At 52.4% G+C, this 20,962-nt stretch overlaps 1 long non-coding RNA gene across 1 annotated transcript; it reads left to right on the top strand.

Annotated features, from left to right (window-relative positions):
* The first annotated feature begins 626 nt into the window (after positions 1–626).
* Positions 627–17,841, top strand: LOC132252124 (uncharacterized). The gene is made up of 3 exons (XR_009463901.1): positions 627–1,939; positions 2,893–14,048; positions 15,415–17,841. It is a non-coding gene; the product is annotated as an uncharacterized LOC132252124 (long non-coding RNA).
* The last annotated feature ends 3,121 nt before the right edge of the window (positions 17,842–20,962 follow it).

Here is a 20,962-nt window from a genome sequence, read left to right as displayed (position 1 = left end):
ATATATCTTGACTTCAAAAAAGCCTTCGATCTGGTGTCCCATGATCGTCTCTTGGAGAAACTGGCCAGTTGTCGCCTTGGGTCCCCCACGATCCACTGGCTGGAAAATTGGCTCCGGGGTCGGACCCAGAGGGTAGTAATTGATGGAAGTCACTCATCGTGGTGTTCTGTGACCAGTGGGGTCCCCCAGGGCTCTGTCCGTGGACTCATACTGTTCAACATCTTCATTAATGATGTGGACACGAGTCAGAAGTGGACTGGCCAAGTTCGCCGATGACACCAAACTTTGGGGCAAAGCATCCACACCAGAAGACAGGCGGATGATCCAGGCTGACCTGGACAGGCTCAGCAAGTGGGCGGATGAGAATCTGATGGTGTTCAACGCCGATAAATGCAAGGTTCTCCACCTTGGGAAAAAAAACCTGCAGCATCCTTATAGGCTCGGCAGTGCTATGTTGGTTAGCACTATGGAAGAAAGAGACTTGGGGGTCATCATTGACCACAAGATGAACATGAGCCTGCAATGCGATGCTGCGGCTAGTAAAGCGACCAAAACGCTGGCTTGCATCCATAGATGCTTCTCAAGCAAATCCCGGGACGTCATTCTCCCCCTGTACTCGGCCTTAGTGAGGCCGCAGCTGGAGTACTGCATCCAGTTTTGGGCTCCACAATTCAAAAAGGATGTGGAGAAGCTTGAGAGAGTCCAGAGAAGAGCCACGCGCATGATCAGAGGTCAGGGAAGCAGACCCTACGATGACAGGCTGAGAGCCCTGGGGCTCTTTAGCCTGGAAAAGCGCAGGCTCAGGGGTGATCTGATGGCCACCTACAAGTTTATCAGAGGTGACCACCAGTATCTGGGGGAACGTTTGTTCACCAGAGCGCCCCAAGGGATGACGAGGACGAATGGTCACAAACTACTACAAGATCGTTTCAGGCTGGACACAAGGAAGAATTTCTTTACTGTCCGAGCCCCCAATGTCTGGAACAGCCTGCCACCGGAGGTTGTTCAAGCACCTTCATTGAACACCTTCAAGATGAAACTGGATGCTTATCTTGCTGGGATCCTATGACCCCAGCTGACGTCCTGCCCTTTGGGCGGGGGGCTGGACTCGATGATCTTCCAAGGTCCCTTCCAGCCCTAATGTCTATGAAATCTATGAAATAAAGCAGATATGTGCATAGATAATGAAGATATACATACACATAACTCAGAGATGTGCATAGATAATGCAGATATAGAATCACAGAATCATAGCGAATGAGGTTTGGAAGGGACTTCAGGAGGTCATCTAGTCCAAACCCCTGCTCAAAGCAGGACCAGCCCCAACTATCTCATCTCAGCTAAGGCTTTGTGTAGCAGGGTCTTAAAAACCTCCAAAAATGGAGATTGTACAACCTCTCTGGGTAGCCTGTTCCAATGCTTTACTACCCTCCTTGTGAGAGTGTTTTTCCTAATGTCTAACCTAAACTTCCCTCGCTCTAATTGGGGAGTCTTGCTCCTTGTTTTGTTATATATATGCAGATATATGTATATATAACACGGCTGCATATATTATGTAAATATGTGTGCATACAACACAGATGTGCATGGATTATGCAGATATGTGCATATGTAATGTGAGATGTGCACTGGTAATGCGGCCAGCCTGTACCTTTATAATACAGGTATATGCAGATATAATACAGACGTGCATTTCTAATACAGATATATGCATATCTAATACAGAGATGTATGTAGATACTATGGATATGTGCATATATAATGCAGAGATGTACATAGATAATGCATATATATGCATATATAGCAGAGATTCCCTGGATATAATCATTCCCTGCCCTCACACTCCCTGCTCCCTCCTAGATTTGCTTACCTCTGACATCAAGCATGACATCATGTGCGCCAAGCGGGTGGTGCAGGACCCTATGGGCATGGAGTCATGGTAAGGGGATTTGCTGCGGGGTCTGGGGGGAAATGATGGGGCATTCCTCCCCAAAGGGGCATCAGGATAAGTCTCCCTGAGCAGTGTTATATTGTCTGTCCCCCAGCTGCCCCTCCCTAGACCTGGCTGCATCTAGGTGCTAGCCTTCCCTGTGGAGTGTTATACTCAGCCTTGCTATTTCTACCCCAGAGCTGGCTGCATTCACCCTCTCTGTGAGTGCTGTTACATGCATTTGCCCCCAAGCTGCTCTACCCCAGAATTGGCTGCATTCACCCTCTCTGCGGCCACATCAGCATGTGCAATTGATGCACAGAAATAAACCCTGGCTCATATCATGTCCGAGTTTATTGCTCCCGGGCACGCAATTTGAACATGTATCTGGGACTGGAGCACATTGAGCCAGGTTGGAGCAGCCCCAGCTGGCAGGAGGCCCAGAGAGTCAGCCTGCCAACCTGGGGCTGCTCCAACTTGGCTCAGCTTGCTGTGGAGGAGCTGGCTGGGGCACGAGGGTGCTTCAGTGCAGGGCTAGCCAGCAGGCAGCCCCCATACTGAAGCACCCTTATGTCCCAACCAGCCCCATCAGTGTCTACACATGCAGTGCTGTAGAGTAAAAACTCCACCATAGGTTAGTACTTGTGTTTACAAATACTAATCTAGGACGGAGTTAATTAGTTTACTCTGTCTTAATAGCACTGCACATGTAGGTGCTGAGACATTTACTGCAGAGATAATTAGGCAACTCCGCAGTAAATATCTCATGTAGACGTGCCCTGTGAGTGTTGTTATACTCAGCCACCCCCTAGCTGCTCCATCCCAGGGCTGGCTGCATTTCAGCACCAAGTGAACCTGCATAGTGCAGTGTTATGCTCAGTTATTCCCCAGCCACCCCACCCCAGAGCTGGCTGCAGTCTGTTCATTCCCTGCTGTTTTGCCTCCTTTCCTTCCCCCAACAGGGAAGAGTGGAAGACCCACTGCGAGGGGAAGGAAGTGGGAGAATGGATCAAGGGCTGCGGCCTGTGAGCCCCAGTAGTCCATCCATCCGTCCATCCTCCTCATGTCTGTCTGTCAGGCGAGTGTTCAGCCCTTTCCAAAATGTATAAATCCCTTGGGGTCAAACCCTGCCTGTGTCTCTGTTTGCCCCCTGGTTCAGCTAGCTCCCTGTGCTGTTATACTGTGCCTTTCCCCAGAGCTGGTTGCATCCCAGCACCAGCAAACCCTACCCATGTGGCATTACAAGCAGCCACTCCCCAGCCACCCCACCCCACCCCAGAGCTGGCTGCATCAAGTCAGTTCTTTATCTAGCCAGCTCCATCCCATCTGCCTCACCCTAGAGATGGCTGCATCCCAGGAGTGAGTGAGCCCTCCCCATGTGACATTATACACAGCTGCCCCACCCAAGAACTGACTGCATCCCAGGACCAGGGGAGCCCTCATTGTACAGTGTTATAGGCACAGATGCCTCACCCCAGAGCTGGCTGCTTCTCAGCACCAACAAATCCTACCCACATGGCATTATAAGCAGCAGTTCCCCAGCTGTGTTACCTCAGAGCTGGCTTCATCAAGTCAGCTGACTCTAGTCAGCTGCAGCTGCATCCCAGCTACCTCAGTCCACAGCAGAACAGTATTATAGGCAGCTGCTCTCCGGTGGCCTCGCCCCAGAGCTGACTGTATCTTGGCACCAGCACACCTAACCCATGTGGTGTTATAAGCAACCATTCCCCATGTGTTCCACCCCAGAGCTGCCTGCATCAAGACAGTTCTGCAGCATTCTAGTCAGCTGCATCCCAGCTGCTTCACCCCAGAGCTGGCTGCATCTCAGGACCAGATGAGCCCTCTCCTACAGCATTATAGGCAGCTGCTCCCCAGCTGCTCCACCCCAGAGCTGGCTGCACCTTGGTATCGGCCAACTCTATTCATGTGGCATTATAAGCAGCTGTTCCCCAGCTGCCTTGCCCCAGAGCTGTCTACATGTAGGCTTAGTGCATGCCCTCTCTTGTGCAGCATTATAGGATGCCCTCCTTCCTTCATCCCCTTCTCTCCCTTCCACCTGCCTGGTGCCCCTTGATGCTCATAGGCCTGCGTGCAGCTCTGGGCATCACACTTTGTGCCTGTCCTCTGCTCCCACCTCTGGCTTCAGTCTGGGCCTAATCCTTGGGGCAGGGTACAGGCAAAGACCCCTGATTCCTCAGGCTGGATCTCATGGCTCCAAGGGTCATAGCTTGCCAACCCAAGGCCTACAGCACAGTGAAAAGAAATACTGTATTTCCTCACATACCACATGGCTCTGAATAGGACCTGTCCCTTGTTTCTGGGAAGGCAGAATGAAGAGAGATTTTTTCCAGTGTTATAGCTGTATAAAGAGGCTTGTCTTCTGCTCATTCCCTCTCCATTTCCTGGTCAAGCAAAACCTAAGGGCCTTGCTATATATTCAAATTAAAGTTGGCTAGAAACCAGCTGTAGAGTCACTATACATTTTCAAGCACTAACTTTATAGCTGGATAGCCATTTTTATGGCCATTTTTATGACACGTGTGGCTGGGGGTTTTTTTTGCACATGTGGCTGGTCTTATTTGGCATATGCAGCCAGTTTAAATTTAGCACATGATTCACCAGTGAATTGTGTGATATATGTAACGTGTAGCAGGGGCCTAATGTTTTTAGCCCTTTCCTAATTGATTTGGGTGCTTTCGCCTGGACAGGAAAAGGAGGGGGGGAAATGAGCTGAAGATGAGGGAATAGGAAGGGAGAGAAGGAAAAGCAGCAGGAGCCATTTTGCAGTATCTCTATGCTTCTATTCTGGGCAGAAAAATCAGCTTCCTTACTCAAGACATACACTTGCCAATTTTGAAGAGCTGGTTTTGGACAAAAATGTACATGTGGTATAGAAGGAAATGGATGGTTGTGTGTGTGTGTGTGTGTGTGTGTGTGTGTGTGTGTGTGGGGCTGAATAAAATCTCTTCACAGGATGGATCTGACATGCAGGCCTCCTACCCATTTATCTTTTTCCTGGAAATTGTGTCTCTGGGTAAAACGGAGAAAGAAAAACTCACTCTGTGGTGCCACCATCATCTAAAGCAAGGATTTTCAACCAGTTTAGACCCAGGTCTCTCCTTGTTAGAGTCCTGGTCCCTCTTGGAAAGTGCCACTCTTGGCCTCCACTTATTTTTTTGACCATAGAAAAAAATCCTAGAGTGATTCGTCTGAGACAAAGACTTCAGGAAGCTCTGAGCAGGGTAGAAGGCTTTGGATGCTCTGGATTCCTCTTGGAAATCCCCAGGTTCCTCATGAATCATATGTAGGTGTTTGCACTTGGGTTGGGTATTTGACTGGTCAAATAAAGTTTGGTCAATTGACTGGTCAAATAGTTTCATAGTTGGTAGGGTTGGAAGGGACCTGAGCAGATCATCAAGTCCGACCTCCTGCCATGGCAGGAAAAAAGTACTGGGGTCAAACGACCCCAGCAAGGTGTTCGTCTAACCTCCTCTTAAAGACCCCCAGGGTAGGAGCCAGCGCCACTTCTCTTGGAAGTTGGTTCCAGATCCTAGCCGCCCTGACAGTGAAGTAGCGCCTTCTGATGTCTAGCCTGAATCTACCCTCTGCCAGCTTGTAACCATTATTTCTAGTCACTCCTGGTAGCTCTCAGGGGAGCAGGGACTCCCCCAATGCCTGCTGGTCCCACCTGACTAGTTTCTAACAGGCCACTAGATCCCCCTCAGCTTTCTCTTGTGGAGGCTGAACAGGTTCAGGTCCCGTAGCCTCTCCTCATAGGGCCTGCCCTGCTGCCCCCTGACCATGCGAGTGGCCCTCCTCTGGACCCGCTCCAAGTTGTCCACGTCCCTCCTGAAGTGCAGCACCCAGAACTAGATGCAGTACTCCAACTGCGGCCTGACCAGTGTCGCATAGAGGGGGAGGACCTCTTTGGACCTGCTCGAGATGCATCTGTGGATGCATGACAAGGTGTGGTTGGCCTTCTTGAATGCATCCCCACACTGCCAGCCCATGTTCATTTTGGCATCAATAATGACACCAAGATCCTTTTCTGCCTCTGCATTGATGAGAAATATTGGTCCAAAATTGTAAAAAATTTCCAATAGGTCCAAATAATGCGGAAAAAGTAAAAATTTTCTATTGAGAAATGTCTAAAAAAAAATAGAAAGTCACATTTCTGTCAAGAAAACTACAAAAATAAATATATTTGTTTTGTAAAATTGCTATAATCTTTGACTGGTCAAAAATGCAGTCAACTGTCAGTCATTGACAATATGTGACTGGTCAGTTGATTGGCTTGCCAACCCTCGTTTGCACACTGAACAATGCAAGTATAATATTTTATTGCATACAACATGCACCCAGTCCCCCCAGATCAGCCCTCTACAGTTGGCATTGTGTATGTTACATGAAGAAGCAGATTTACCACCTAGGATAGCAACCCCTTGTTTTCATTCCCGCTCCACAGCGCAGCAGCTGTGTCTACATGGTGCAGGCAAAAAAGAGATATATGGCTGTGCAGATCAGAAGCTGCATTGTTCTGCTGGCTCTTGGTTTCCAGCTTCTTCAGGTTGGATCTCAGTCTCAGCTTTTTTCTCATTTACCACTTCTGACACGATGCTGCGAGCACTATGAAAACAGGCATGAATGAGAAGCAAAACTGTTGCTCTAAGGCATGTAGAGTATGTTCTCAGGTGGTATCTAGTTGCTGCTACTTATAATACACAGGCCACTGGGGGTTATGTATTTGGAAAGGTCAATACTAGCAAGAAATCTTCCAGATTTCAGAGGCCTTGAAAAAAAACCCAGCTCAGATCCATGAAAGCTCAAAAAGGTTTATTATCCCCAGACAGTCCACCAGCTGGTCTAATGAATAGCCAGTTCAACTTGGAGCAACTTGTCCGCAACAGGTAGAGCTGTCATACAGGATTCATGCTCCCCTAAGTCTCTACAAGGGGTAGGTCTCCCAACCCCTGTATTCATGTGCCCCCCTTCTTGTGCTAATTCTCCCTCTCTGTCGAGACATTTGTCTCTACTTGTTCTGTTGGCAAAGTTTATGCATCTGCACTTCGGGTCTTGTGATCTTTGTCTTATTAGCAAGTCCAAATCCTCTGCACTCACCACCAGCTGGGTGCTGTTGCTGGCCAAGGCCAAGCCCAGGTGGGGGATCTCAGTGCCATCTGCAAGCATAGGGGAGGGCTCAGCACTGAGTGGGCCCATCATACCACCTGCCACCCCAGGTCTCCCCTCCCCCAATTCACCAGGCAAAGGGATGGGCTGGCAGTAACTGATGCAGGTACCATGCTGGTACAGCTGCCCCGTAGTGATGTGATCCCCCGGGGGCCCCACCACAAGCCTGAAGGGACAGTCATGAATTAAAACCACTAGCCACAGAACCCAGGCATTCCGGCCGCCGGTACCCCCCTCCGTCACTCCCAGCCAACTCCCACCACTCTAATCCATCAGACCCACTCCTTTCCCAGATAACCCAGGTTTCTCAGCCCTGCCTGCTCTCACCCATTGGACCCCACTCCCCACCCAGAAACCCCAGGAATCCAGGCACCCTACTCTGTTGTCTCTGCCATGGTGCGGGGAGGCATCCATACCCATCACTTCCAAACTACAGGACCTGGTGCCCTAAACTGAGGCCAGCATCTGGGCCAAGATAGCTTGGTGGGCTGTGTCCATGCTATACCCCAGAGTAGGGGCTGGGCCTGGGGGAGGGAAGCACAGAGTGGGGCTGGGTTAGATCAGCCTGACTAGAGGCCTGATCGCTTCCACCTCCCCCCACCCACTCTGCCATGGTTTCTCACCCCCAGCAGTCAAGTGCCCTGCCCCACTTTGCACCTCCCCCCACACTTTTCCCATGGAGTCTCTTCCTGTGAAGCTGGGGTTGGGGCCAGAAGGCAGAGTCCGTCCCCCCTCTCCCTGCCATCCTACCGCCCTGTCAGTCAAGTCCCAAGAGGACCCCTATGCCCTGTCTTCACCATGGAAACCCTCAGCAGAACCTGGCTGGGCAAGGGGCCATGTATACCTAGCTCCACAAACTCCACCCCAGAGGTAGCTGCAGTTGTTACACCCACATCCCAACAAACCCCACCACTATTGCTAGGGCTAGAAATACCAGGCCCCAACAGTTACTAAGAGCTGTGGATTCCAGGTCCTAATCATAGCAAAGCTCTGAGGTGCCAGGCCCAGACTATTGCTAAGGCCCAAGGTGTCAGACCTCAACCACTGCTAAAAGCAGAGGGCTCCAGGCTTCAGATTCCAGGCCCCAACTCTTGCCATGGCCCAAAGTCTCAATTGTTGCTTAGGCCTGAGTGACCAGGCCCAGATCATTGTTAAGCCCCAAAGGGCCAGGCCCTGGCTGTTGCTTAGGCCTGAGGCACCAGGCTGAGACCATCACTGAGGCCCAAGGTGCCAGGTCCCCACTGTCGTTAAGGCTGAAGGTGCCAGGCGACAACCATTGTTAAAGTCTGAGGTGCCAGGCCCCAATCCTTCTAAAGGCCTGAAGGCTCCAGACCTGGAGGCTAAGGCCCAAGGTGCCAGGCCTGGATGGCTGCTGATGCCCAAGGTGCCAGGACACCACTGTCACTAAAGCTTGAGGTGCCAGGCCTTGCAAAGGCCTGAAGGCTCCAGGCCCACACCATTTGCCCTATGACCAGTGGGGTCCCCCAAGGCTCTGTCCTTGGACCCATACTGTTCAACATCTTCATTAATGATGTGGACATTGGAGTCAGAAGCAGACTGGCCAAGTTTGCCGATGACACCAAACTCTGGGGTAAAGCATCCACACCTGAGGACAGGAGGGCAATCCAGGCTGACCTTAACAGGCTCAGCAAATGGGCGGACGAGAACCTGATGGTGTTTAACACCAAAAAATGCAAGGTTCTCCACCCTGGGAGGAAAAACCTGCAGCATCCTTATAGGCTCAGCAGTGCCAAGCTGGCTAGCACTATGGATGAAAGGGACTTGGGGATCATCATTGACCACAAGATGAACATGAGCTTTCAGTACGATGCTGCACCTAGTAAAGCGAGCAAAACGCTGGCTTACATCCATAGATGCTTCTCAAGCAAATCCCGGGACGTCATTCTCCCATTGTACTCAGCCTTGGTGAGGCCGCAGCTGGAATACGGCATCCAGTTTTGGGCCACACAATTCAAAAAGGATGTGGAGAAGCTTGAGAGAGTGCAGAGGAGAGCCACGCACATGATCAGAGGTCATGAAAACAGACCTTATGACAACAGGCTGAGAGCTATGGGGCTCTTTAGCCTAGAAGAGCGCAGGCTCAGGGGTGATCTGATGGCCACCTATAAGTTTATCAGGGTGATCACTAGTACCTGGGGGAACGTTTGTTCACCAGAGCGCCCCGAGGGATGACGAGGTCGAACAGTTATAAATTACTGCAAGACCGTTTCGGGCTGGACATAAGGAAGAATTTCTTTACTGTCCGAGCCCCCAAGGTCTGGAATAGCCTGCCATCGGAGGTGGTTCAAGCACCTACATTGAACACCTTCAAGAAAAAATTGGATGCTTATCTTGCTGGGATCCTATGACCCCAGCTGACTTCCTGCCTTCGGCCAGGGGGCTGGACTCAATGATCTTCCAAGGTCCCTTCCAGCCCTAATGTCTATGAAATCTATGAAATCTATGAAATTTCTAAGGTCTGAGGCTGTAGACTGAGACCACTGCTAAGGCCTGAGAGTAGGGTGACCACCCATACCTAATTGGGCAGGACAGTCCCAGAATAGGAACCCCAAGTCCTGATCCCGGGCTGCATGACTGGGACTCTGTTCTAGATTTGCAGTTTTGTACAGGGATCTGGGTTTCCCCTTGCAGGCTGGCCTCATTCCAGCCTGCAAGGGGCTGCTTGGGGCTGTTGGGAGTGGGACACAGGCAGTGCCACGTGCATGTGTAGACCCATGCACATGCATGTGCCTGGGAATACATCCAGGCAGTGTGGAGAGCAGCTCCCTGCAGATAAATCTATGGGAAGGGGGCGCAGCATGGAGCGGGTGGGGGCAGGGGTGCTGGGGGAGGGGACGGATCAAGGCCCTCACAGTGAGGAAGGGAGTAGGGCAGGGACTGGGAGGTGCATGGGGGTGCATGGGACCTAGGGTCAGAGCTGAGGCAGGGCACAGGATGGAGCCACGAGCAACTTGTCCAGGGAGCGCAGGAGAGGGGCATGAGGGGGCACATCCACCCCTGCCCCATGCACAAATCAGGGCCACCCACACCCCATGAATCCCCAATTTGTGCATGGGGCAGGGGTGGATTTGGGCTACCCGCTGTGGGCTCACAGCTCCCTGCCCTGCTGCCTTTCTCTTGGGAGCCCTGCATCAGCAGCACAGCCCCTGCCCACACAGCAGCAGCAGCGACGACAGCGGTATGCAGTTGTACCCTCCACTGCTGCTGGGCGGGCAGGGACCGTGCAGCCCGAGCGGGGCTCCCAAGGGAAAGACAGCTGGGCAGGGAGGCCCAAGCCTGCAGCAGGCAGCCCGCATCCACCCCCACCCCTGCCCTGGTCTGCTTTGGCCATGCTAATGGCAGGGGCAGGGGGAACAGGCAGGCATGTGTCTTGCCTTTCCATTTTGAAAAGGTTGTCACCCTACCTGAGAGTTCTAGACCCAGGCTGTCACTAAGGGCCAAAGTGCTAGGGTAAAAACATCACTAAGGCCTAAGGCGCCAGGCCCAACCTTTATCAAGGACTAAGGGTCCAAGCCCCAACTATCGTTAAGACCTGAGGCACCAGGCCCAGATTGTCACTAAGGCCTGAGGTGCCAATCCCAGACTCACTAATCATCAGCCCCAGACTGCTGGTAAGGCCTGAAGTGTTAGGCCCAGACTGTGCTGAGGACCGAGACACCAGGCACAGACCACTGCAAAGGACCAAGAGCACCAGGCCAAGACTGTTGGTAGGTCTCAGATGCCAAGTCCAGACCTTTACCAAGAACTGAAGGACCAGGCCACGACTGTTGCTAAGGCCTGACCATAGCTATGGCCTGCAGCACCAGTTCATGACTACTGCTGAGCACCAAGAGCTCCAGGTTCAGTGTGTTGCAAAGGCCCAAGGTGCTAAGCCCCCACTGTTGCTGAGGCCCGAAGTGCCAGGCCCAGGTTCTAGCTGAGGCCTGAGGCACCAGGCTCAGACTATCTCTAAGGCCCAAGATGCCATGCCCTGACCATTGTTAAGGGCAGAGTGCTTGAGGCCCAGACCAGTGCCAAGGTTTGAGGTGCCAGGCCAGACCATTGCTAAGGCACCAGTCCCAGACTGTCACTAAGGACCAAGGAGCCAGGCACAGACCACTGCTAAGGCCTGAGGTGTCAGGCCCCAAATACTGCTAAGGACCAAGTACTCCGGGCTCCAACCTTTACCAAGGCCTGAGGTATCAGGCCCCAGTGGTTGCTAAGGACCGAGGCACAAGGCTCAGACCACTGCAAAGGCCTGAGGTGCCAGGCCCAGACTGCTACCATGGCTTGAAGTGCCAGATCCAGACCATCTCCGAAACCTGACAGTGCCTGACCTCAATCACTGCTAGGGGCTGAGGCACCAGTCCCAGAATGGCTCTTAGTGACAGTCTGGGTTTTTGACACTCAGGTTCTAACAATGTGCTCAGCTTGGCCCCTGGAGCTTTCAGGCTCAGAAGTTGATGCCTCCTGGGAAGTAGCCCAGCTCTTTAGGATCATCCTGCAGCAGTGGGCAGGTGGGGACTCTTGGGTTCACTCCGAGGCTGCAAAGACAGTTCTTCCCAAGTCAGGATGTCTAAGAACACTTGGGGCCTTGAACTGGGGTGAGGCGAGGACACCTGGTACAGGGGGTAACACCACCCTTTGGAATCCTTGGGGTTCAGAGTGCTGCCAGGCCCCAGGGGCACATGGGTCCCTGCCCCTACTCCAATTCTCTGATTGATGTCTCTCACCCCAGTAGTCCTGTTTCTCCCCAGAAGTTACAGGAGGCCCCTGTGTCTAAGTGGGCTGGAACGCCCCAGACAGGTGCTGTAGGCCAAGGGTGAGCCTTAGGGTTTGGTGGTGCTTGAGCCTTTTATTCAAATCAGAGGGGCTGGCTGAATGATCAGCCACCTGGACAATGCCCCACTAATGAGGCTGAGCCACTGAGTTTCCCCAAAGAGGAGGTGGGCATTGCTTTCCTTGGGCAGGCAATGCTGGTCACAACATAGGCAGAGACCCTGGGGGCAAAGATGAGCCTTTTGGTGGGGGGAGGGGAGTAGGGGGAGTCTTTTCCTGGTCATATCTACTTGCATTGCTGCCAACCCAGGGCAGTGTTGTCTTTTCCAGGGCCCTGGCTGGCCCCAGGGACTGAGATCTGGCCTAACACTCCTGTGGTTGCTCAGATGGATGTCAGTGCAGATACTCAGATCAACCAGTCCGTCCAAAGTAGCCAGGAGCTCCACCTGTGGCTAACTTGTCTTTAATGTGGCCCTAGTGGAAGTGGAAGTGTTGACAGCCTCATTCCATTCAATGTCGGTGACTGGCTGTCTACACTCGGGGCATAACTCGATCCTGGGTGGTGCCCCTGCTTGAGGGTCCTTAGAGCTCACTTCATGGTACAGAGCTGCCATGGGTGTCCAAAAATCTTGACCATGGCTTCAATAAAGTCTTCAAGTTGCCAAAGAGGGGGTCTGTTGACTCCAGAAGTGCGAAAGCCACCAGTCAAAAGGCTGATGGACAAGGGAATGGGGCCTCCTTAACCCACCCTGTCTCTTGTTTCCTAGCAGGTTGAGACTGAAGGGCTCTAGTGGAGCGGGGACCAGGAGATGCAGGTACATACAAGGTGGGGGAGGGAGCTGGTGGTTCCCTTTGTGGGGCACAGGATAGGACACAACCCCAGGGCCTGTCCCTGCCTATTTGTGAGTCTGACTTGGGGGGAAGGGGGTTTTTGCTCTGACCTTTGAAATGCTACTTGAGTCTTGGCAGAATCAGGTCCCTCCCTGCATCTGACTAGGTTTTGTGGGCTTTCCTTTACACTAAGAAGAGCAGCATTGCTGTGGCAGGAATTTTCCTTTGGGTGTCTGGCAAACTGGACTCTTATGAAGTGGAATTGGAGAAGCAAAGTTATGAGTTGATGGAGGTAGAAGAGCAGAGCGACAAGCCCATGGGCTATGAGGAGCAGCGGTATGAGCAGGGATCAGGTGGTGGAGAGGCAGGAGCACAAGGATGAGGCAGCACAGCTGCAGATAGGTAAGGAAGCAGGAAGCAGATCAGCTATCAATGTACTGCTGTTCAAAGCTGAACGTGCTCAGCTGCTACAGCAACTGAACAACTAATTCATCATGGCTGGTTTCTGAGCTTGTTTGTTGTCTCTAGGCATAAAGCTGAAAGAAACACGGGGCTGAGCCATCAACTGTAGGCAACTGGTAGGGGGAGTACAGGGGGGTGCCCCCCCCAACACGCCTGTCCCCCACTGCCGACACCGCCAGCAGCTTCTGTGGGTGCTTACTAGCCCCATCTCCACTGCCGCCACCTCTGGCGGTTTCTGCGGGTGCTCACCAGCCCTGTCCCTGCCACCAATGCTGCCGGCAGCTTCTGCGGGTGTCCCTGCAGACTCAGGAGGCACCAATCACCCATGCCATCAATGGAAGCTCACCAAAAGGTTGCACTAGTACAAGCCACAGAAAGCCAAGGAGCAGGTTGGGAAAGGGATCAGTGGTGCTCAGGGAGGGTGCAGGGCTAATTTGTGGCACTCTAACTCCCTACTGGATTACAACAACCCCCTCTCTAATTTAAACATGGACATTACAGGAGGCCCAAGGAGGGAGGCTTCCCTTTCTGTTTCTTTCTTCCCTTGATGGGGGCAGTGGGAGCCTTGCTGCTATGGGCTTGCTAGTCTGTGGGGCACTTTGCAAGGGCATCGTGGCCTAATGGCTGCATGGCGAGATGGAGCAGAGGGATGAGCCTAGGCTGAGCTGGGCTGGGAGATAGAGGGGTGAATGCAGAGACAGATGGACAAACTGGGGGTGAGAGGTAGCTGAGTGGGCAGGCAGACAGACAGCCAAACAGGGGAACAAGGCCTCCTTAACTTGCCCTGCCCCTCATTTCCTGACAGGTTGACACGGAGGAGCTCTGGCCTCTTTTGGTGGAGTGGGACCGGGAGATGCAGGTATGTGTGGGGTGAGGGAGAGAGCTGGTGGCTTGCTTTGTGGGACAGGGGATAGGGTAGGACCCCACGGCCCATCCTAGCTTATTTGTAAATCTGTCTTTGGAGAAGGGGGGAGGGTTCACTCTGACCTTGAAATGCTCCTTATCTAGGCATCTAACTAGGTTCTGTGGGCCAAGGTGCTCACAGACCCCTATTCTGGTCAGACCCAGGCCTCCACTGAGCCCCACTCCCATGAAGTTGTGAAGGCTGCAAGACCTCCTGTGAAATCCTCAACGCCAACAGGGGAGGGCCTGTGTTCCCAACTCAGGGACTGGCTATTTGAATGTGACCCCTGAGCTTTTGTTTTACTACTGAATTTTGGTTGTTCCTGGGAAAGGATGGTTGGCCGCACATACATTTACTCAGAAAAGCCTTGTTTTTATATTATGGCCCCTTGCCGCTTCCTTTGCCTTCCCTCCCATCCCCTAAACCAATGATTCTCCACCAGATTTCAAGCCCTGAATTTCTGGGGCACAGCTCGATGCCACAGCAAATATGGAGGCTACAGTGTGGGGTGCTTGGCCCAGATGGATGCTAGCTCTGGGAGTGCAGGGAGATCAAGACCTTCCTGGTGTGGAGATGATGTGTGGGGGGACACCTGGTCCCACCCCCTTCTCTGCAGGCGTCTCTCACTGTGGGCACCACATGCAGGGGCTAAAACAGCTTCCAGTATCACAGCAAGGCCTGTGCTGGGACCCTCTGCCTTTTGCTGTTTGGGACAGATAGAGCTGGGGAATATGGTGCTGGGGCTGTGAGGGAACCTTGGTAGCACCAGGGCTGGGACCTGCTGCCCTGTGCATGGGTTTGCCCATTGTGGGTTCGTGTGAGGGCCCAGCTATGATGGTTAATGCAGGGGCACAACTGCTATTGCAGGGGTCTGAGGTGCACAAAGTGGGATTGCAGCAGTCCCATGAGACACCAGTGCCAGCAAGTACTTAGGGGCAGACAGAAGAGCAGCAGCATGGGCAGCTCTTGTGTTTTCACAGGTTTATTTTCCCCTCATATTGAAAGATGGCTGCCTCATGCTGGCTGCATCCCCTCACCAAAATTGCAGCTGTCTTCCATCCCCATCCCTGCCCACAAGATGGCCATCATGACTTGTGGGGTACTGGGCTGCCCTCAGTAAAGATGGCTGCCAGTACCCACAGTTGTCAGCTGGATGATTCAGTGCCCCACACCTGTACTCGTGCTTCCTGTTACACTCTGTTCATGAGTAGAGAGCCATTAACATGTCTGGTGTGGGGGTACCACAGCTGGGGCTAGAAACCCCACATGCTCAGTGCAGTGGTGGGCAGGAACTGACAGGCTGGGCCTGGTTTTTGTGCAGGCCAAAGCAGAAGAGTTCTCCCTCTGGATAAATACTCTGAAGCAGAGGAAGAAAACCTCCTGAGAAGCCTGGAAGAGGAACCCAGACCCCAGGGCAGTCACAGCACAGGGAAGAGCTGTACCAAGACCAGGGTGTGCCAGGGTCTGAAGAAAACAAGAGTGGGAAACATGAAGTGCATTCAGCGATGTCAGGCTATGAGCACAAGGATCAGAGTGAGGGGAGCCAGGACTCCTGGGTTCTTTTCCTGCTCCAGGGAAGCATCCAGCAGGTTAGGACAAGGGAGGAGTTGAGGGGCCAAGAATCCTGGGTTTCCTTCCCAGCTCTTGAGGCCCTGAGATGTGACAGCTGAGTGAAAGGGAACTGACTGCAGTGTCCTCAGTAACTTCCCTGACCCTATCTCCCCCTCCCTAAGGAGCCCCTAGTGTCTGATCTGGGGTGGAGGGTTCCCCCCAGCCTGGCCTCCCCTTAATGAGAGCTCTCCCCATGCTCTGGCTCCCAGGAGGAGGCACAGAGGACACAGACAGGAGAAGGGGTTGGGTCAGATCTCAAGCTGTGAGGGCATGTTTGAATGGGGAGAAGGGCAGGAGAATGAGATGATGGGAGGGAAGGACCCAAGCCTTTTGGGGTGTCCTGGGGGGTGACCCCACTGAGATGTGACTGTGCTTTCCATTCCTAAAGCAGACACCTCTGTGGAGGTGAGGAGGAACAGGTGGGAGCAGCAAGGATCTATCCCTGATATAGGGCCTTCGTTTCCCTACCCCAGGGCCCTAGCATCCTGTACAAGCAGCTGTCTCCTGGCTGGGCTCCCATCACCTCGAGGTTCAAGGACCCTGTTCCCAGACAGCACCAAGGACCCAGTGGTCCAGTCTTCTGGACCAGGGCCAGTCCTGTTGGGACAAACAGCCCTGCTGTGCCATGTGTCAAAGATTTATACTGGTCCTAGCCTCCTTCATCCCACTCTGAGGCCCATGTGCTTGGTGCAGTGGCTGAAATCCACTCCCTTCCCTCTCCTGTACCCAAGCTAAGTGTGTCCTGACTCTGCCCCTTCTGTGGGTTCCAGCTGGACTGGGTCCATCCAACGCTGCTGGCCTCCAACAGTGTAAACCAGGGGTGGGCAATTATTTGAGCTGGAGGGCCACTTCATGAGTTTTGGTGACCTGCTGAGGGCTGGGGGGGCCGGGCAGGGAAATGATGAATGATCCTATTTGGCAGTCTCTGGGAGCCTGAGGAAGGAGGGCTGTGGCCTGCACCACTTCGCTCTACTGCAGCCAGGGCTGGGTTGGGCAGTGTGCAGACTCCTCCGCCCCCCGCACCCATCCCCTCCCCCCACCTTTCTTCCTGTTGGTGCTGCGTAGTCCTGGCACTGCAGCTGTGGGCAGCAGGGCCCACTCAGGATGGAGTAGGGCACGATACAGCACACTGGGCAGACATCCTGCCTGCCCACCTGCCCTCCAAGATTAGTGGCTGCCAGTGTGCTGCACCAGGAAAGTTGGGAGCAGCTGCCGTGAACCAAGGCCCCTCCACAGCCAGCATGGACCCACTTCCTAGAGCTGCTGTCCTGGCTGCAGCAGAGCAGAGCTGCACAGGGCACAGGCCTTCCTTATCAGGCTGTCCACAGTAGCTGACAGACCAGACAGGATCAACTGGCAGGCCAGATATGGCCCCTGGACTGTATTTTGCCCGCCCATGGTATAAATAGATTGGCCCTCTGCCCTCCTCCTCTGTGATCCCCTTTTATTGTGGACTGTGTCCAAGCTGGTAGGTGCAGCTCTGGAGACATAAACCAACAGTGAAACCACAGCGAAAAAGCAAAACGTTGTGAATTCCATGTAAAATCTGGTGGGAAAAGCCCCAAATGTCCCCTCCCCATCCCCCACCCTCCCCCCTTTCATAATAAAACAGCTGCTTCTAAAGTCTCAGGCATTTTCTTTCAAGCCAAGGGATTTAGGAGAGAAATGGGATCCAGTGCTGAGGAACGGGGCCTCCCAGTATCCCTGGTCAGCCCCAGCCGCACCAACCTCAAGGGAATGGCCATCTCCTGCCAGGTCTAGCTCGGCTCTGGGTGACTACATGGTCCCTCTGGGAAAGAGCTGCATCCTGCACCTGAGTTCCAGCCCCTGAGATCCCATCTGGGGGCCAGTGGATGTGATGCCCATACGTTTTGTTCTCTGTCCTTCCCTTCTCTCCCTGTGACCCTGGTCTGACTTGTGTGACCAGGGTTACACCTCTGCCTGTGAGGCTGCTGTAGCTCCAGGCTCAGGCCCTGGAGCTGGAGTCAGGAGGCTGACACTACTGCCATCCTTGCATGGCCATGCTCAGAGCCAGACCTCGGGGCTCTCCCCTAGATTTTCCTCAGCCCTTGGCAACCCTCCCAGCACAGAGGTGAAAGGGAAAGAGTTAGAGATGGTGCTTGTGGAGAGGGGCTGTGGGGGGTGCTAGACCTGAGGGGAGGTGGTGGTTCATAGATTTCATAGACATTAGGCCTGGAAGGGACCTTGGAGGATCATTGAGTCCAGCCCCCTGCCCAGGCGCAAGAAGTCAGCAGGGATCATAGGATCCCAGCAAGATAAACATCCAAATGTCTCTTGAAGGCGTTCAAAGTAGGAGCTTGAACCACCTCCAGCAGCAGTCTATTTCAAACCTTGGGGGCTCGGACAGTAAAGAAGTGCTTCCTTATGTGCAGCCTGAAACGGTCATGGAGGAGTTTGTGACCATTCGATCTTGCCATCCCTTGGGGCACTCTGGTGAACAGATGTTCCCTTAGGTCCTGGTGAACACCCCTAATAAACTTATAGGCAGCCACCAGATCACCCCTGAGCCTGCGCTTTTCCAGGCTGAAGAGTCCCATGGCTCTCAGCGTCTCATCATAAGGTCTGTTTTCCTGACCTCTGATCATGTGCGTGGCTCTCCTCTGCACTCTCTCAAGCTTCTCCACATCCTTTTTGAATTGTGGAGCCCAAAACTGGACGCAGTACTCCAGCTGCAGCCTCACTAAGGCCGAGTACAAGGGGAGAATGACATCCCAGGATTTGCTTGAGAAGCATCTATGGATGCAAGCCAGCGTTTTGCTTGCTTTACCAGCCGCAGCATCACATTGAAAGCTCATGTTCATGTTGTGGTCAATCATGACCCCCAAGCCCCTTTCATCTGTAGCGCTAGCCAGTGTAGCACTGCCGAGCCTATAAGCATGCTGCAGGTTTTTCCTCCCAGGGTGGAGAACCTTGCATTTTTTGGTGTCAAACACCATCACGTTCTCATCCGCCCATTTGCTGAGCCTGTCAAGATCTGCCTGGATCACCCTCCTGTCCTCAGGTGTGGATGTTTTACCTCAAAGTCTTTGGTGAACTTGGCCAGCCCGCTTCTGACACCAGTGTCAACATCATTGAGGAAGATATTAAAAGGTAAAGGCCCTAGGACAGAGCCTTGAGGGACCCCACTGGTTACAGGGGGCACCAGGACGATTGACTTCCATCAACCACCACCCTCTGGGTCCTACCATGGAGCCAATTCCCCAGCCAGCGGATCGTGGTGAGGTCGTGGGCAGCAGACCAGGCTGGGTGTCCTGCACTGAGGGCAGGCAAGAACCAGAGGCTCCTTCATGCTAAGTGGCCTGGCAGGACCTAGGTCTCCCCTTCTTTGCCCCATATGAAGATGGTTCATCCCCTTTGACATGGACAAACGGATTTTTAATGGTTTTTTCATTTTTAAACTGCCCTCAAATGGAAACATGCCTTTTTTAAATTAAAGTACCCAAAATGTACATCTCAACAAAGAAACTTCACAAATTTCACATTTAAAACATCAGCAAAAACATATCATACTGACAGGGAAACATGTATACATCAAAAGGAACTTGAAATTACAACCTAATCACTCTAGCATACCATTATACGTATGTCCACAAATGAACATAACAAATGTCACTTTAAAAGTTTTATACCAGCAAAATGATGTTCCTTAAACACATAGGCACTAATAAAAACCACAAGGTCTTCTTCACAAGCCATAAAGGGACAGCACATACACTGTCCTTTCACTTACTTATACTCTGCCCCAATTATCCTATACCCACTCTAGGTTGAAACAAATGTCTCCAATACACTCCTTTCCAGAAGCCTCCTTTCCCCTTATCCCTTCTCTTCCCCTTTTTCTCCTCTTTCTCCCTATAATATTTTAATTCATGTAACCCCAATAGTAAACACTCTGTTGTTGAAAAGCAGAGCTCCTTGCTGATTAACAGGCAACGGATTTTCCATAGTACGACTTTAATACATGGTATCAAAGCCTGAGTTCCCATGTTCCCTCAGTTAAACTATATAACACATTCTCAAAGGACACCCTGTACCTCTTCCTGTCCTTTTCAAAAACAATTTCAGCTTCCCCCACACCCTTTGGGCATAAAAGCACTCCTGTAAAACATGGAAGACTGATTCATCTTGGTCACAGAGCTCCCATGGACACTTAGGTGACCTTACCAAACCATATCAGTTTTGCACCTGTCTCACTGGCAAAATTTTCCTTACTGCCCTCCACAGTAACTCCTCGTGTTCCCCCCTCCACTCCCTCCCTATCACCCCTTTCCATACCCTGCTAACCAGTTCCCTTTCTAGCTCCCCCACATCTGTCATTCTCTCCCTCAAGACCTTAAAAACCTTTTTTGCATCCCCCAATCCATCGAGGCCCAGTCCCTCTAATCCCAGTCCTTTGACAAAATTCCCATAGCATGCATACTGTATTGACATCCTCCATGCCCACACTCCTTTCCATCCACTCCTGTACAACCCAAGTCTCCTCAAGAACTTGCCTGCCCAAAATCTACAAAATTTCCCAATTATTCCCATTGCTCCCTGCTCCTCTCTCACTACCATTTAAAAAAAATGCACATAAACAAAAGCCCCAATGTTAGGTAAGCCCCATTACCCCAATCCTTCCTCCTTGTACAACTCCCGCCTCACCACTCTATCTTCCCCCCTCCCTCCCCCCACCCAAAAAACAACCCAAAACCACTAACCAGGCACGAGATCGGCTGCATCTGCCATGCCTGCAGCCAGGACAGCGGATACACAATGCCCATGAACAAGATCATCGGTAAAAAGCACTGCCTAATGGCCCTCACTTTCCCCCTATAGGATAAACCCTGCATTCCCAACCCAACTACCCATTTTACCCTACCCTCCCAATTCCTCCCACGCCCTGTTGCCTTTTCCCTGGCTGTCCATTAACACCCCCAATATCTTTAGTCTCTCCCTCTCCACCCGCAACCCAAAGTTCCCCAAATTCCCCCAATTCCCCACTGCCAAAACCACACTTTTCTCAACATTAATCCTTGCTCCCAATACCTCACCAAATTCCTGCACGTGGTCCATAATCCTCTCCACCACCCCATCACATCCATTCCCCACCACCCCATCACATCATCCATGTAAAATAAACTTTTCACTTCACTGCCTCCCAGCACCATCTCTCCACTAATCACCCCATCCCCCTAATCTGCTGGGCCAGCGGCTCAGTGGCACACACGAAGAGTCCTGGTGACAGCAGACACCCC

The sequence above is a fragment of the Alligator mississippiensis genome, chromosome 8 (genome assembly GCF_030867095.1).
Source record: "Alligator mississippiensis isolate rAllMis1 chromosome 8, rAllMis1, whole genome shotgun sequence".
Classification (NCBI taxonomy): domain Eukaryota; kingdom Metazoa; phylum Chordata; order Crocodylia; family Alligatoridae; genus Alligator; species Alligator mississippiensis.
The sequence above is the reverse complement of the archived record's forward strand: the minus strand, read 5'-3'. Positions and strand labels throughout refer to the sequence as shown.